This window comes from Ambystoma mexicanum, chromosome 1p (assembly GCF_040938575.1).
Source record: "Ambystoma mexicanum isolate Mex_15411 chromosome 1p, UKY_AmexF1_1, whole genome shotgun sequence".
Lineage (NCBI taxonomy): Eukaryota > Metazoa > Chordata > Amphibia > Caudata > Ambystomatidae > Ambystoma > Ambystoma mexicanum.
This window is the reverse complement of record NC_090921.1, coordinates 1,465,510,871-1,465,526,884: the sequence shown is the minus strand read 5'-3', so window position 1 is coordinate 1,465,526,884 and position 16,014 is coordinate 1,465,510,871. Positions and strand designations below refer to the sequence as shown.

Sequence of the window (16,014 nt, the reverse complement as noted above, 5' to 3'; positions counted from 1 at the left end):
CTTTGACCTCACAGCTCAGTACTCACATTTTGGCCTGACTGAGTGAAGAAAAAAGTGTGGTCAGTATCGTCCACACCCGAAAGCCACTTTGTGTCTTTTGGGTTACAAATGCCCATGCCACCTTTTTTAGGATGGTGAACCAGGTCCTCATTGGCCTAGAGAACTCCAGCATTACTGATATTGATGTCTTTAGCCACACCTTGGAAGAGCATTGTTCCCATATGAAGCAAATCTTTCAAGCTATGCATAATTCTGGCTGGACTATCAATGTGTGCAGTAGCACCTGTGTATAGGCGCATTATAAATGCCATATCGCATCATATATCACCTGGAGCGTTCCAAGTGCCAAATGGGATTACCATATATGATCTCAGGCCCAGATAACTGGACAGACTCAAAGAATATAGCTTATCTTCTTGGACTCCTTTCATGCCTCGTAATTGCTTCTTGCTGCAGCATCCTTGATTCTGAGACAAACAAATATTATTTGTTCTGTACAAATTTGTATTTCAATGCCTGTCAGCACTGCAGCCTTGGTTTCCCTTCTTGAGGCTTCTCGCTTACTATTATACAATGCCGACATCCATTTTCTCAATATGGCTGCTTTACTCGGGTTATATTTCCGACTCCAGCAAGCTTCTACATTGTCTTATCTACCTTGCGGTTCTGTCTATATACATCTACTGCATCTCTTGTTACTTATCTTCTAAGTGTATATGGTTTTCTTCATATTCGCATATATATTTACTTTGTCATTTTAATCACATCTTCATTCTTTAGATAGCCATACATTAGGTTTAATGCACCCACGTATCTTCCCTTCTTCATGACATTACTTCACACCAGTCAGTCTTTACTCAAACTTCTTCCATGTCTAATGGTATCTGTAGACTAATGTCTACCGCATCAGTTCTGGGATACATTCGATACGGTTGTCTGAGTGAAAAACATCACTCATAGCTTCAATGTGGTATTGGGATGATACCAGGTGCCATGCACAGTGTTCTCCTGCTTTTCTTCCAATATGACCGAGGTGAGGGGGTGTGCTCTATAGATGATGTGTACATCTGCCTCTCTACAAATGTTTCAGAATGCCAGATAGCAACGGGTACTGCAACCGACTTAGGATGCCAGGTAGGTGGTGGTAAGAAGCAGCCTCTCCAAGCAAAGTGTTTCAGGATTGGGACATTCCTACGACTCAGATTCTGGTGAGAGCATTCCTATGCCTCGTTAGGGATTACAGATCTTTCATCAACAGGTATCAGACAACTTCCCCTCCCATGACTGAGTTGACATCTAAAAAAAAATGCCAAAGAAAGTCACTTGGACTCCTGCTTAACAAATCACTTTCCAAACCTAAAAAGGTAGCTTGGGCAGAACCCGGTTTCTACAGATCCCAGATTCTGGACAGGAGTTCATTATCCAGACAGATGCCTGCGAATTTTGGTAATGGCCCAAAATGTCGCCCTCATAATTGCGACGGCTGTAATGAACGACTTTTTTTTTTAACACCCCCTTTACACCACATATATATGTGGGGGGGTATGTGATATTATAGAAATATAGGGGGGTGCAGGGGGTCTCCCCCGCATATCTATGTGGTGCAAAGGGGGTTTAATTTAAAAAAAAAGTCGGCATTTTCGGCCGTCGCAATTATGTGTGGTCTCAGTGATCACATAGATCCGTGAATTTTGATTGGAGCAGTTTTAGGGCAGCTAAACCCAGAAAGGTGAAACAACCTGTTCCCACCATTAGCAGGTGGCGGACTGAAAGAGAGCCAACGTGGTCACCATTTAAAAATAGGGGTTTGCAGTATGGTGGGGGTGAATCATACCGGCCGATCTCATTAATTAATGTAGATGCCAAAATTCTCCGCAAGGTGAGTGAGCGACGATTGGCAACAATGGTGTCAGAATTGGTGCACCCGGATCAATGTGGGTTTGTAGGAGGTAGGAATACATCTTTGAACCTCAGACGACTGCATTATGTTATGGAGCACCAAGCTAGGGAGGAACTAGCATTGGTGGCGGTGGACGCGGTTAAGGCGTTTGATTCGCTGTAGTGGGAATGGCTCCTTTAGGTGCTAGAGGCATTTGGGTTGAGTCAAAGGATAAGAAGGTGGAGAACATTGCTGTATAAAGACTTGAGGGTACGGGAGAAGACTGGAAGGTGGTTCTCGTCACGCTAGTAATGGAAAGGGGTACGAGGTAAGGGTGCCCAGTGTCCCCGATATTGTTTGAATGGCGTTAGAATCATTACCGGCATACTTTTGGGTACATATTTCGGAAACAGGGATTGGGGTGCACGGAATACTCCTTAAGAGCTTTGGACGTCTAGATTTGGAGACGCCTAGATGTCTGCTCTTGGATGGGGGCCTGTCCCGCCCGGACTTTGAGGTGTATTCCATGGCGGAACAGTTGCCATCGGTGGTTTGGTGGGCTGGCGGATCGGGAGGGGTTGTGGGTCGGTTGCTGTGCTTCATGTTTTCATGTTCTTCTGTTTGGTCCATTGCTTGCTCCCCTGTTTCTCCTAGCTCTCGTTCTGCATTTCTATTCTTTTTTTTGTTTGGGTTGTTCATGGCTCTCTTAGCATCTTTTCAAAGAGTATGCTGCAGTCGCTTTGTAATTTAAAATGTTAGTGTGACATTCAAAGGATTTATCGTTTACTGTAATGAATGGCAACAGATTTGTGTGCAATGATGTTATTTTGTTCAATGGGCAATTGTTGTTCAGTGTCTAAGCTGCTGGACAGGGGGGGTTAACTTGGGTTTTAATTCTGGCTTCCCTACTTGACCAAAAGAGTGTGAGCAGGGACATAACATAGTGGCGTCGCTAGGGGAGTGTGGACGGGGGGCTGACATGGGCCCAGGCCCTACTCTGAAATCCGTGCCCACCCCGCTTTCCTACCACAGCTGGGCTACTTTCTCTGCACTGTCTGCAGTGCTCAGTCCGCCAGCACAGCACACACACAGGACCACTGTTAAGTCCCCCTGCAGCCAAGAGCAGCCCCTCCAATCAGAATGTAGCTCACAAAACTGGTAATGGTGGGTCATTAGTGACTTAATGGTTTAGTGCCTACATTCTGATGTGAGGGGAGGTGCACACAAGGGATGCTGTAGTTGGTGTGCACAAAAGATTCTCTGCAGGAGTGCTTCTGACGTCACACATTGCCCTTTTATAGGCGCCCCCTCTTACTTTAGTCTGTGCCCCCCCTTGCTTGTGTCTGTGGCCTACATTGTATTCCTGGCGACACCACTGACATAACATGTTATCTTTATGTGTCTTTATCAGAAAAATATAGGAGTGCGCATACAACTACTAACACCAATAACTATTGGCGCACTTAAGTTGCCTTATTGAAACTCTGGGGCCCCCGTGTAAAATAACCCATCCGTTCGCATCTACTGCGTGCTTTGAGCAACCAAGGAACTGCAACAATGCCAGGGAATGTCCTTTTCTCCCGAGTCCCAGCGCTTCCCATTCTAGGGCAGGCTGCCTTGAACACATTCTTCCGCGCTGGCAGGGGCCCAGCCGAGAACAACACGGCTCTTTTAGCCTCCCCTGGGCTCATGTCGCTCAGCCAGTAATCTCCGGGCCCTTGAAATCCAGGGCACGGCTGCCGCCTGCACGTCCTGGCAGGCTCCTGTCAGCGGGAGCAGCACCGGCTGAGCCTCTCTTTCCTCCTCTTCCAGGGCGGCCCTGGATTCCCGGCCTGCGCTCCAGCCCATCCCTGAGGCGGGATCCGGAGAGGACGGTGCGCAGTGCAAGAGGACGCTCGCTGGCGCAGAGACCGACGGAAGTCCGGCGCGCACCGAGGTAATAATCCCCACACATCTTTCTAAAACCGCCAAAAGCACTGAGGGTGCCGGCGGGGGTCACGTTGCCGACCCCTGGGTGGGCGCATGGGTTTCTGTTTCCAGGTCCTGTTGCAATTACCCTTTAAGTTCGGCTGGTGGGTTCTATGAGTAAATGCTGAGGGGAGAGCAAAGGCGGATTGTTTACAAACACACGCGCACACACACACCATCAACTGACAAGTCTATTGGCGCTCCTGAAATGCCTATCACTGTCCGAAGGTACTTTTCATCCGCTAAGGGACTACCAAGAGAAACGATTGGCAGCAGGGGTCAGTGTAAAGCAAGGCGGTTTTATATAGTGCAACTTCTCCCGTTTTGGTGGCCTCTCGGCTCATTGACGTAGAAGGGAAATGAGAGCAAGGGGGGGGGGGGTTAGTAAAAGGTAGGCCGTAGGCGCGAGGCAGAGGTGTGGATGGGTGCAGGCCGGAGGTACCAGAGTGGCGTGTGCTCTCTAGTGTTTATGGTGGATTTCGATGTACTTGGGCGTCCGTCTTTCTATCCAGGGGGGCGAGCACACGTCCAATCAGCTGCCAGCGCTGACACACTGGGAGAGCCAGTGGGTGAGGCATGATTGGGTGTCAGAGGGTCGTAAGGACCCCTAGTGGGGAACCCGTCAGTCCCCTTTACGGGAAGCAAAGAGGGGCGCGTTTGTGATCCGAATGGAGCCCCTCTCGCTCCCTGAGCCCCGCCACCGGGAGAGTCGCCGCTATGAAGAGAGGAGGGCCTGGGGTATGGGGAAGAGGGCGCAGGTGTTGTCAGGCGTGCGGAGAGAGATCTTCCTAGCTCTGCAGTGGTGAGGGTGGTAAACGGGCTAAGGCTGCCTGGTGTACATGGGGAGTGCAGTGTAAGGGGGTAAGGGATTGGGAAAGTGAGCAAGCGCGCTTTCATTGCGCAGTTTCTGTGGGCGCGGGAACCCTGCGTGTCTGCCATGCTCGCCCATAGCGTCAGTGCCTGCATTGCGTTCACCTGTCCGCTGCATGGCACCTCACACGCACACTTTGCGTTTCTTTATTGGGCAACCAGGACAGCGTCAAATCACGGGCAAGCTGGCACAATGGCAGAAGAAGCTCGAGCCAGCTGTGCCAATGCAGCGCCAGAGTAGAGAGGGGGCGGTGCTTCAGTCCCCAAAACAGTGCTGCGTGTGAGCTATGGCATTCCTGCCGCGGGGGGGGGGGGGGGTCTGTGCTGAAATTGAGAGGCGTTAAAGCACCACGAGGAAAATAGTACACACACCACAAGATATGTGATTTGCTACAGTTTCTTACTGTTTGGCATCCACTTACGTCGGTCACGTGAAACGCCCTCCAGCAGGTTAACAAAGTTGCAAAGACTCAACTATAGAAATGTCTTATGTCTCTCAACCTTAAATGGGCGCTGTGTTGACATATTTTATTTCAAAACATTGAAGTAAGTAACACGTGTGCACGATGGCGGAAACTGACTTGTAAAAAGTGTTAAAAGGCCTGAAAAGTTAGCGCTGCAGTTGTCTCCTGATGGCCTCCATCACTGCCTCTGATGGCGCCATGGCTTCTGTTACAAATATCAACACTAGACTCAACTCAAACTGCAGGACACTTTCAACAACACTAAGAGGCAATGGCTGCCGGAATAAAGCATCAATAGTGCAGTGATACAATTCTGACATTCACTAATTCACACACCACCACCATACATAATAGAACTTTGACAAATGTGTTCATCTTTCCAATGGTCTTTCGTGCTTTCCAGTGTTGTTCCTTCCCTCCCTCCCTCCCTCCTTTCTCTCTTTCTTTCTTTCTTTCTTTCTTTCTTTCTTTCTTTCTTTCTTTCTTTCTTTCTTTCTTTCTTTCTTTCTTTCTTTCTCTCTTTCTTTCTTTCTTTCTTTCTTTCCTTCGGTCCTCATCCCTTCTTTTCTTTCTTTCTTTCTTTCTTTCTTTCTTTCTTTCTTTCTTTCTTTCCTTCGTTCCTCATCCCTTCTTTTCTTTCTTTCTTTCTTTCTTTCTTTTTCTTTCTTTCTTTCTTTCTTTCTTTCTTTCTTTCTTTCTTTCTTTCTTTCTTTCTCTCTTTCTTTCTTTCTTTCTTTCTTTCCTTCGGTCCTCATCCCTTCCTTTCTTTCTTTCTTTCTTTCTTTCTTTTTTTCTTTCTTTCTTTCTCTCTTTCTTTCTTTCCTTCGTTCCTCATCCCTTCTTTTCTTTTCTTTCTTTCTTTCTTTCTTTCTTTCTTTCTTTCTTTCTTTCTTTCTTTCTTTCTTTCTTTCTTTCTTTCTTTCTTTCTTTCTTTCTTTCTTTCTCTCTCTCTCTCTTTCTTTCTTTCTTTCCTTCGTTCCTCATCCCTTCTTTTCTTTCTTTCTTTCTTTCTTTCTTTCTTTCTTTCTTTCTTTCTTTCTTTCTTTCTTTCTTTCCTTCGTTCCTCATCCCTTCTTTCCTTTCTTTTTCCATGTACACCCCTTCTTTCCTCTCTTTGCCGAGAGAAAAGTTTATTTTGGATGACGTCCATGAAGCATGCATTTAAGAAGATTGTGGATAGCTAGGTATAAGCTGTATGCCAGTTTTGTTGAACAAAGTACAGAGGCTTATGTATAAGATTGGTAACGTTTTTATAATCACAAATACCATCAAACAATAAAAGCAGAGGAGAACAGATGCCTTGGCCAATGCATTTCGCATAATAAGTTATCCTTCATCAGGGCACATCTGTCTCATATGTTCACAGACATCGACATTAGTGTTATTCAAAGTAAAGGTCTGTAAACAGCTCCAGCAAAAGACATGAACATACCTAACATAGCATTGCATAAAAAAAGTACCATACAAGAATATGTTGTATTTTGTTACTCTACTATCCTGCGCCAAATCCCCACCCTTGTCTGTGGTGTATTGTAAGTCAGCACATGTGCTCCGGACCTTAAACTGCTTGAGAAATAGTGAGCAAAATGAGGAATGCAAGAGGGAAAGTGAGGAGAGAGGAAGGCTCTCAGGGGTTTGTTGGTGGAGAGGTGCCCAAAAAGTCGTGGGGAGATAAGTGCACAAGAGACAAGAGTGTAAGGAATCCTGCAGACCAGAAAGGATAGGCAATAACTACAGGACAGGAACAAGCGGCAGCAAACAGAAAGGGACAGGGAGTACTAGTAAGACAAACACGTTAGGTTCCCAATTGTGGTGTACACAGAATAGGGGAAGAGTTTCCCACCGGGTCAGGGGAATCTCCAGCCTTCTGAGCTGGTTACTATTACAGGGCCCCACTCTGAATGCTCATGGAGAGGAGCAGCAGCAGTGGGTATCTGTGTCTGGACCCTAAGTCACAAACAACATTACTCACAAGAATGAAGCCTGTATGGGTCCAGCAGGAACTGAACAGTGACTGCTTCCTAAAACAGGAACCAGCACACCGTTACCAATAGGGCACAAGGTACAATACTGAAATGCGACAAAGGAAAGGGGCAGAGATTGCCTGCTGGGAAACCCAGCAGCCAAACTCTGAACAAAGGAATTACACAGCACAAATGAGGACAAGACCAGTAACAGAAATGTTCAGGGAAAGAATAGGAAGACAAAGTGAGCAAGTATCAGGAGAGAGAACAGGAAGAATGAGGAAAAGCAAGAAGACAAGGACCTAAGTGCAAGGGTACAGGAGACTGGAACTGCAGACTAGAAACCAAGGATCAGAATCAAGGAACAGCTAAATGAACTATAGACCAGGAACAAGAAAACACAGGAAAGAAACTCTCGACCGGGTTAATGAGGAGTGAACTGAAGACTGGTAACAAGGAATTCAAGGAACTGTAACTCTGCACATGAATAACAAGGGCAGGACTGCAGACAGATAAGGAAACCCATGACTGGAATCTAGGAAGCTAAAGCCAGGTAACACAGACTATGGGCACAGAACAAGGAACGGCAGGCAGATAACCAGCTAATTGGTAGTAAAGAGCCAGGGGATGCTGACAGGGAACATAGGAGTGCAAGCAGGGGAGCAGGACTGCAGTGTAGGAAGCACACAGGTGCAGGGGAGAAGGCAGGGGATTGAAGGCAGGGTAACAGGCCTGCAAGACAGGGAGCACTGCGCATTGGAACAGGAGCAGGTCTGGAAGAAACAGGACACAGCAGAGATCTAAGGATCAAAGCACTAGGAGCTCGAAGCAAACTCAATGCAAGAGCCGTGTGCTCCTGCAAGCATCTGCTTAAATACTGACCTGCCCTGTGCTGAAGCTAGCTCATTAGAACATGGAGCACCAAACCCTAAGGTAATCTGCCTCCTCCCTCTCTGGTCCTGGGAAAGTGAAAGCAACACTGTTCTCTAAGGTTTCTGGGGATTGTAGTTCTAAGACTGCTGCATAAAAATAGCCGGGGAATGAGAACTGCCACAAGGTGCATTCGGGTATATGTAGTTTGTGGAGTTAAATAAGGAAGTACCAACATCTTGCAAACAGAAAGTATAGACAAAAGTATGAATAGGTATTGTACAGGGAGGATTATGGTGATGACTGAGTCCCAAATAGTCCACAATGGGTGTCAATTAATGCTCCAGTGTCACAGTCGTGACAAAGGCAATTTGGGCATTTGGGCAAAGGGAAGTGCTTTACGCAAGGATGGATGTGTTTCAGTCCATCATGAATGGATTGTCTTCTGGAGAAAGTTAGAGAATTGATGTATGTGGTGAGATATCATAAGTAGTTCCAAGGCATTTTTCGAGATCTATGAAATAAATAGTGAGTAGTATTGGGTTTGTGAGGGATTCGAGAATGTACTCGGGTAATCCTTGTAGAGATATCAGCTTAATATATCTGCAGCATCCATTTCAATTGCTGCTGTTATTTCCTGCATGTTACTCCTGGGACTTCCAAGCCAATCTTAATCTAGAGGCCTAGTCCAAGAGTATAACATTCATAAAGGTGAAAGATGCTATTGTGGAGGAGAAGAACATGGTGGAAGTCAAGGAATGTAAGAGGAGAAAGAGGGGGGGAAAAACATTGAGTTTGCAATCTTTTGTACGTAATCTGAAGTTTCATATGCTTGTTTTCCCAGGCTTTGAACTTTATCATCTCTTTCTTTTGTTATAAAATATTAATTAGTAATTGGATGGTAATGCAGGTATTAGTACCATTAGATACCTGCCAGTTCTAAAGCTAATGAACAGAGTGAATGATGAAAGAAAGGCCCTTATTATTTTGCCTGTAAGAACACCATTGCATTGGCGTTTCTCTAGATTGGTTATCACAAACACAGGCATGAGCCAATTCATTATACCAGCTTCGCCTATTCCGTTACAGGGGAAGCTATAATCATAATCTTAGCCCAATACATCTAAAAATAAAATAAATAAGAGTTGTCCAATAAGACATTAGTTGCTGATACAATCTAGGACCATAAAGATCATGTTCGTACCCTCCCCAAAAATGTATCATCATACGTTTCCAGTTCCCTTTATTGCACGAAACCTTTCAAACGTGCTGTATTCGAGGATATATTATTTAATCGGAGAGACCCAACTTCCCCATGGTCTTAGACAAATAGGTCAGCCACTAGATATTTTTCAAGCTGCCAAGACCTTTACCATTAAGTAATAGCTTCGGAGACAGTGTCCCTTTGTCATCTATCTCCTCTTTCCTGCTTTGTTGTTTCCTCCTATGTCATCCGTTCTCATTCCATCATTCTTTCTCATTCCATATTTTCAAGTCCATCCTTCCTTCTTTCTTCCCTTCCTTCCCTTCCCACTCTCTATCATTCTCTCACTCTCCTTTTCTCTGTTATCCTTTCTTTCTTTCAATCTATTCTACTTGCAATCTTTCCTTCATTCTTCATTTATTTATGTCTGACTCTTAGTATCTTTCCTTGTTTCTGTCATTCTTTCCATCTTATCGTCTTTACTTTTTTCCTTGATTGCACCTGTCTTTATTTTTTCCTTCTTTCAGTGTTGTCTTCATTTTTTCAATCTGTTCTTTCTTTGTTTCTTTCTCTTTCTCCTTGTATTTGTTTTTGTCTCCTTCTCTTGCTTTCATTTTTCTCTTTCAATTGCCTTCTTTCTGTCATTTTCTTTCTTTGTATCTTTCTAACTCTTTCTTTCTTTATCTCATTCTCTCTTGTTCTTTGCATTTTACTTTCAGTCATTGTTTTCTACATTTTTTTAGCCTGTATTAGTCATAGTTCAAACCTCGCTTAAGAGCAGCACAGAGATTGGCAACGGGAGGTGACAGTATTGCGCTTGGCATTTTATACAGTAGTGCAGAACTCTTGGTGGAGGAAAGGTGGGGTTTTTATTCATCCAGCAGGGATTGTTTAAGAGCCATGTTTTTACTATTCGGTGGAACTGGAGAATGGGGAGGGCATAGGGAGTATCGGTCGGAATTGAATTCCAGATGGTCGGGCTTCATCCCACCTTTCCTTCTTTCCTTCATTCCATCTTTCCATCTTTCTCTTGTTCTTAGTTTCTTTTTATTAACTGATAACACAAACTCCACCTCTTTAACTTTCTGACAGCTGTTAACTGTGCAGTCTTCTAGAGAACGATGCATAAGAAGATCTGACAAATTGACCTGATATCTTTGCCATTTTTTCTCAATAAAGGAAGGCCAATGCTACTTCCCGTCACTAAGCATCATGATCAGAGCAGTAATGTATCAGTCCTATTTATGACTTGCAGCAAAGTCTTCACCCTCCTGCAATCTAGAATAACAAAATGTCTGAACGGCTGGAAGTTTTATGCCTGAAGTGAGCCTATCACATAGGACAACAGTTCACACTGCAAGGAACTTCGTTCTGATAAGCATCAGACATTGTCTATTAGCTATTTCTACCTCTATTTCATTTATGCAAAGCATATACACTTTGTAGCCCGTGTTATATAAATGGTAGCTTCACTTCCTGGTATGAAGCTGTTGGAGATTTCTTCATTGTTTTTTTCAGAGCTTTCAATGGGGCTCTGGCAGGGGATTTGATTGACGTGCATTACATTACTTTCTAATCTCCTCATATAATTTATTGCAGCAACACACAGAGGTACATTTTGAGATTTTCTTCAAACTTCCCACAATAATGTTTCCGAACTTGGTTTCTTTAAACAGAGAGTGGATGGGGGTGTATACACATTTAGCAGATGACCTATAAATCAAAATAAATTGAAAGAAGATATGTCCCTCCACTGGTACTGGAACACAAGAGTCATAATCACTAAAAGATAAGGATTTTGTTACAGTGTCAACCATTGAGCTGCCGATTACGCTTTCTTCAGGTGCAAGATTTCCAGCCTTCTTCATGGTGGGAAGAGAGATAATAAGTTGCTAAGAATTGTAGGAAGTGTCGAGTATTTTTTATATATTTTAACATTGGCTCACGCAGTTGTGACAGGCCAATCTTATGCTGCCATTTAAATAATCCCACCCTCATACTTTAGGGTCAAAGCAAAGCACAGACCATGAGGTAGCCAAAAAACTATATATAAAAAAAGCAGCTTAAACCAAATCTGTGTGCGGCCTTACCCTGGAGATCACTACAATATACAGGTATTCAAAACAATTAACAATATTACCTTCCTATTTGAATCTCGCTATCACAAGTCCACAAAGGTATCCACTTTCAATCACAAAGTCTTCCTCTAAATATTATGATAATCAAATGACATTAGGCATTCTAAAATGTCTGCTTCACATTGACTACTTTATGAACATCACTAATTTCGCACTAGAACATTTTACATGGTGCAAATATGATTAAACATTTCACTTTCCACCACATCAAGACAAGTATGATACCAGATACAGTTATATCAATTAATATTCAATTTACATATATAATGCACCAACTCCCCTGTGCAGGTGTGAGCTAGGAAATGTATTATCTATGTAGAGGCCACTTGACAAATAGACAATGACCGGCTGGCATAGGACTGTGTTAAGCCATGCACGTGCAAAAAGTGACGTATTTGCATTGGCTCATGTAAGTTTGCATTAATAGGTAATGTTCTCAGGAATCTATATGTTCTGAAACCACATGTCAACTATTTTTTTGTGAATGTGTGGGTGCAGCTCTCTATATACACATATATGCGACTTTCATTAAACCTGGCTTTACTTCTTTTCATTTATTGGTGTTTGAGGGTGTCTGTGGCTTTTCTTCTTAAATATGAATGTATTCCTTCTTGTAATGCTTTCAGTTTCTTTATACTTCTTGGCTATAAATGTACTATTCTCCATTACTAGATGTTTATTTGAAACTCCCTTTCCCTCTCACATTACACCTGAGTCTGCCTATCCATTGAAGAAAAGGGACTGCAGAGGATTTGCACTTTTCACAGTTCTTAATTAATAGAATTAATTCTTTCAGAATACATTTTTTGCCCACCCACCCAGTCTATACCATGGCTTCCACCAGAAACATCAAATGAATGATATCATCCCAGGGGATAGTACTTAACATTATAACCCACCATGATTTCACCATAGCTTCAACCACTACTACAGTTTCAAATAATTCTTAACTTTACAAAGGCAAGTGGCAGCCAGAAGGTGTTTTGGCTTGGGTTTTGTTTTTCACTGCAATGTGGACTGGGGCTTCAAGAAACGACATATCACTTTGTGTTTGATATATGCATAAGGAACAAGGAATGTTAGGATTTTAGCAACTGTGTGCCCGTTTTTGACTTGCTCCTCCCTGCATTCCAAGGCCTGCTACCTGCCCAGATTTTACTCTGATCGAGTTGGACAATTTAGGGTATTGGTAGGGGTTTCTTTTAATTTACCTTTTAAGATACAACTTCTGATTTTGGGAGCACCAGAAAGGGATCAAATAGGTATCACGTCAACAGTAAAGCCTGAATTCAGACGGCTTATTTGGAAGTCAATTCCACGGTCTAGACTGGTTATCCTTATATAGACTGCTCTGGATTCCTTCTCCCTATGGTGAAATCTTCCCTCTCAGTAAATCAGTCCTTTTGTTCTACAGTCTCAATTTTGTTCCCTGTCTTAGTCTTCACCCAATTCCATATTCCATCATTCTTCCTCCTGTTCTATGACTATCCCATTATATTTCCCTCTAATCCCATCCCTGCCTTCTCAAATATGATTGGTTTTCAGTCACCCGATTACAAAGGTTGGAGGGCTGCTTGCTCTTTCTAAAAAAAAAAACAAATTTCATTTTTATATTCTAATTTGAGACTCAACTGTGCTAACTTAATTAAACCTATATTTTTAGATTATATTATTCGGGGACCATGATGTTAAGATTTTGAATGATTGAATATTGATAATTTTTGAAGATTCTACATGTTTTCACTGTTTTCTGATAATTGAAAAAATGACAACCCCAATTTATTTTACATAATCTGATAGTCATTACTATATACTACAACATGTTCAAAGTTCATATAATCGGATGCTGCATGGCAATGCACCACGTAATTTAGCTTTTGCACATTTAAAGTGAGATTTTGTTCATACAAATGCTTTTGTTTCTTGTATCATGCAATTGAAGCAGTCTCCACAAGAGGGCAGAGACAAGACATCACCTAAATATTCCCTTTCCATGTCACCACTATTTAAAGTAAATAGTCATGGAGTTGTATATTCTAAATGACCTTTCACCTTGACTAATCCAAGGCAGAAGTCCATTTGCAGTGCATATGAATGTCATTCGCCTTTTCCGTTGACCTCTCCTATCTAATGCACCTATGACATTCATGGATGATGAACTGTGTTACAAATTCTCTTTAGAATTGAAGTCTTGTGTGAATTAGTTAATGCCAAGCGTACATTTTTTCATTGTGATACTGGTTGTGCAAAACAACCTTATACAAATCACATTTATCACCATTAAAAGCAAAGAAAAAGAAACAGGAGTACATATTTAAAGACCCAAGTTATTAAAAACATGAACAATCCTACTTTTCGCAGCACCATTCTCCTCATAATTCTTTAAAACTACATTCACAATTTACACCAATTCCTTTCATTATGAGAGGGAAAGAGGAAGAGGTAAATATTTATTAATTAATACATATCAACTCATATCCTAAGGTATAAACATCCTTTACACAATCCCATTCTGTGCATGTTATAAATAAAGCCTCACGAGTCAAAAACGACACCTATTCATTTAGGACCATTGAAATTATATTTCGGTCTTGGACTTCATCTATTAAAATCTTTGAATTTAAAATACTATTCTTTTCAACATTAAAGTGCAAAATACTAATCAATGTGCAATTTTGTGCAATACTTAAGACCAAAATGTCTTTAGGCGTTAAATTGTAAATGCTTAGAATAAGGTGCAATAGCAATCTTGGCCCATCAGCCCTTTCCTCTTTCATTTAATAACACAGTTCAATAAGCCCAGCTCCCTTAAGCAGTTGAATCACACTACAAGTCAAACCTGTGACCTCCACACAGGTAACTCTATTACAAAATTCGAACACATCAGTATACTGGAAATCCTGCATATACTTTGTCCACATTTCTTTTCTCAATGATCGTAGGGTTTCACATTCAATAATTACATGAAATCTTCTTTGGAGAACTCCTACTCCATTACAACAGCTGCAATCCCCTATGGAGGCATTGTTTGGCTTCTCACAGACATAGACGCGTGGCACCTCCAAACCTGCATTCTGTACGATCCATCGAGGGAACTACAGACGTCCTGATTGAAAAAAGCCAAGACAAAGACAAAGAAATATAAGAAAACAAGAGAGGCCACCTTATTGATTGGGTTTGGCACCTCGCCTGAAGCACCCATGTGGGGCACAGCGGCAACCTACTCAACAGTTTTTCTACTGGTGCAAACGGTGGCACCAGAGGTCCTGAGGAAAGTGGATTTAACAACATACACGACTGAAACCAGTAGGCCATGTTCGATCTAGGGATCTCCCGCTAACTAAGGGACACCCTAGTTATAAAACATGCACAGGTCACATGAATAAAAGAAATTATTTTATGTTTTAGATGATTTGAGTTCTATGAAACAGGATAAATAAAATAACTGTGATTCCTGTTAGAACTAAACACTCTGGACACAGCGCAAAGTGTCTCATTGTGTCTTTTAAGTACAACCCAGAGCAATAGAGCCAGTCTCTCCCTGTCCCCTCACCCTAGATAGGCGGTCCACCACCGACATCTAAGGGCAGATTCTGCAGTGAGGGCTCAGTCAGTATGGTTGGAGGGCCAGTTAGTTTGGAAATCACTATTAAACAAAAATTAATTGATAAACTTTCCTGTCACGCTCACCTGATTCCCACGGAGGCACAGGTCTGGCTTTGAGTGCTGATGCTTCTTCTATGGTGAAGCGCAGGACTCTGAAGATGGACTCACTGGCTCGCAGGAATATTCCCCTGTGCGTGAAAAGGGAGTATTACCTACTGACGGAATAATGCTCAAGCCTCCCACTCCCTTCCAACCCTCCACGATACCCTTCCTCGATTCCCTGTGAAGTCTCACCTTAGGGTCTGGAAGGATGAGTTCTCCATCCTGCTTCTGATGCAGGGGCGCGTTGAAACCCAGTTACCTCACTGGATTGAGGTTTGATGGGAGTTCAAATAAGCTTGACTATTCAGGTGAGGCACTGTAAGAGTTCTGTAGCAAGTTCAAAAGTTCAAGCTTAATAATAATGTTCATTGTCTTATTGCAGCAAGCGCTAACGCTTATGTCTTTTTCCCCTTAGGGGCCGGGGTTCGGAATGCCGGAGATATGGCGCCGACCCGAAGTGAAACGTGCAGTTCCAGTAAATGACAGGTAAGTTCTGAATGAGCGTTCGGGTAATGTCTTTGCATTCGCTCATTCAATGTCTTTGTCTTTTTTCCCCATAGGGGCCGGGGTCCGGAATGCCAGGAAGCGGCAGGACCCGAAATGAAATGGGAATGACCCAACAGGTAAGTCTTAGAAGGAAACTGAGCTTTTCCTATTCCCTTCCTTCTCTCACCTTGTGTTCTTGTCTTTTTCTCTCTAGGCTCTGGGAAGTGGCTGCGGATCCGGATGATCGCTGCTGAAGATGGAGGTGCCCAGGAAAGGTGAGTGAAATGCAGCGCTGCAGCGATCGGAGCGAAATGCTTTTAAAATGATGTCTTCCCTTTCAGGATCGTCGATGTGAAGTCTTCGTGATGCAGCTTTAGCAGGTAAGGTCTTCTTTCTCTCCAATTCTCTCTTAGCAGGTGACCCAGGATGCTGACAGGCGTGGCTGAAGTCCAGATGCAGGAGC

At 43.1% G+C, this 16,014-nt stretch overlaps 1 protein-coding gene across 8 annotated transcripts in view; it reads left to right on the top strand.

Annotated features, from left to right (window-relative positions):
• Nucleotides 1-16,014, top strand: part of SEMA4A (semaphorin 4A) — a 733,849-nt gene that overhangs the window by 308,280 nt on the left and 409,555 nt on the right. For 4 of the 8 annotated variants that reach the window (XM_069607124.1, XM_069607125.1, XM_069607123.1 and 1 more), the window contains one exon: nt 3,692-3,815. The exons of the other annotated variants lie outside the window; for them this stretch is intronic. The gene's annotated coding sequence lies outside the window, so the exon portion shown is untranslated. The remainder of the gene's footprint in view (nt 1-3,691; nt 3,816-16,014) is intronic. 8 annotated transcript variants of the gene reach the window in all.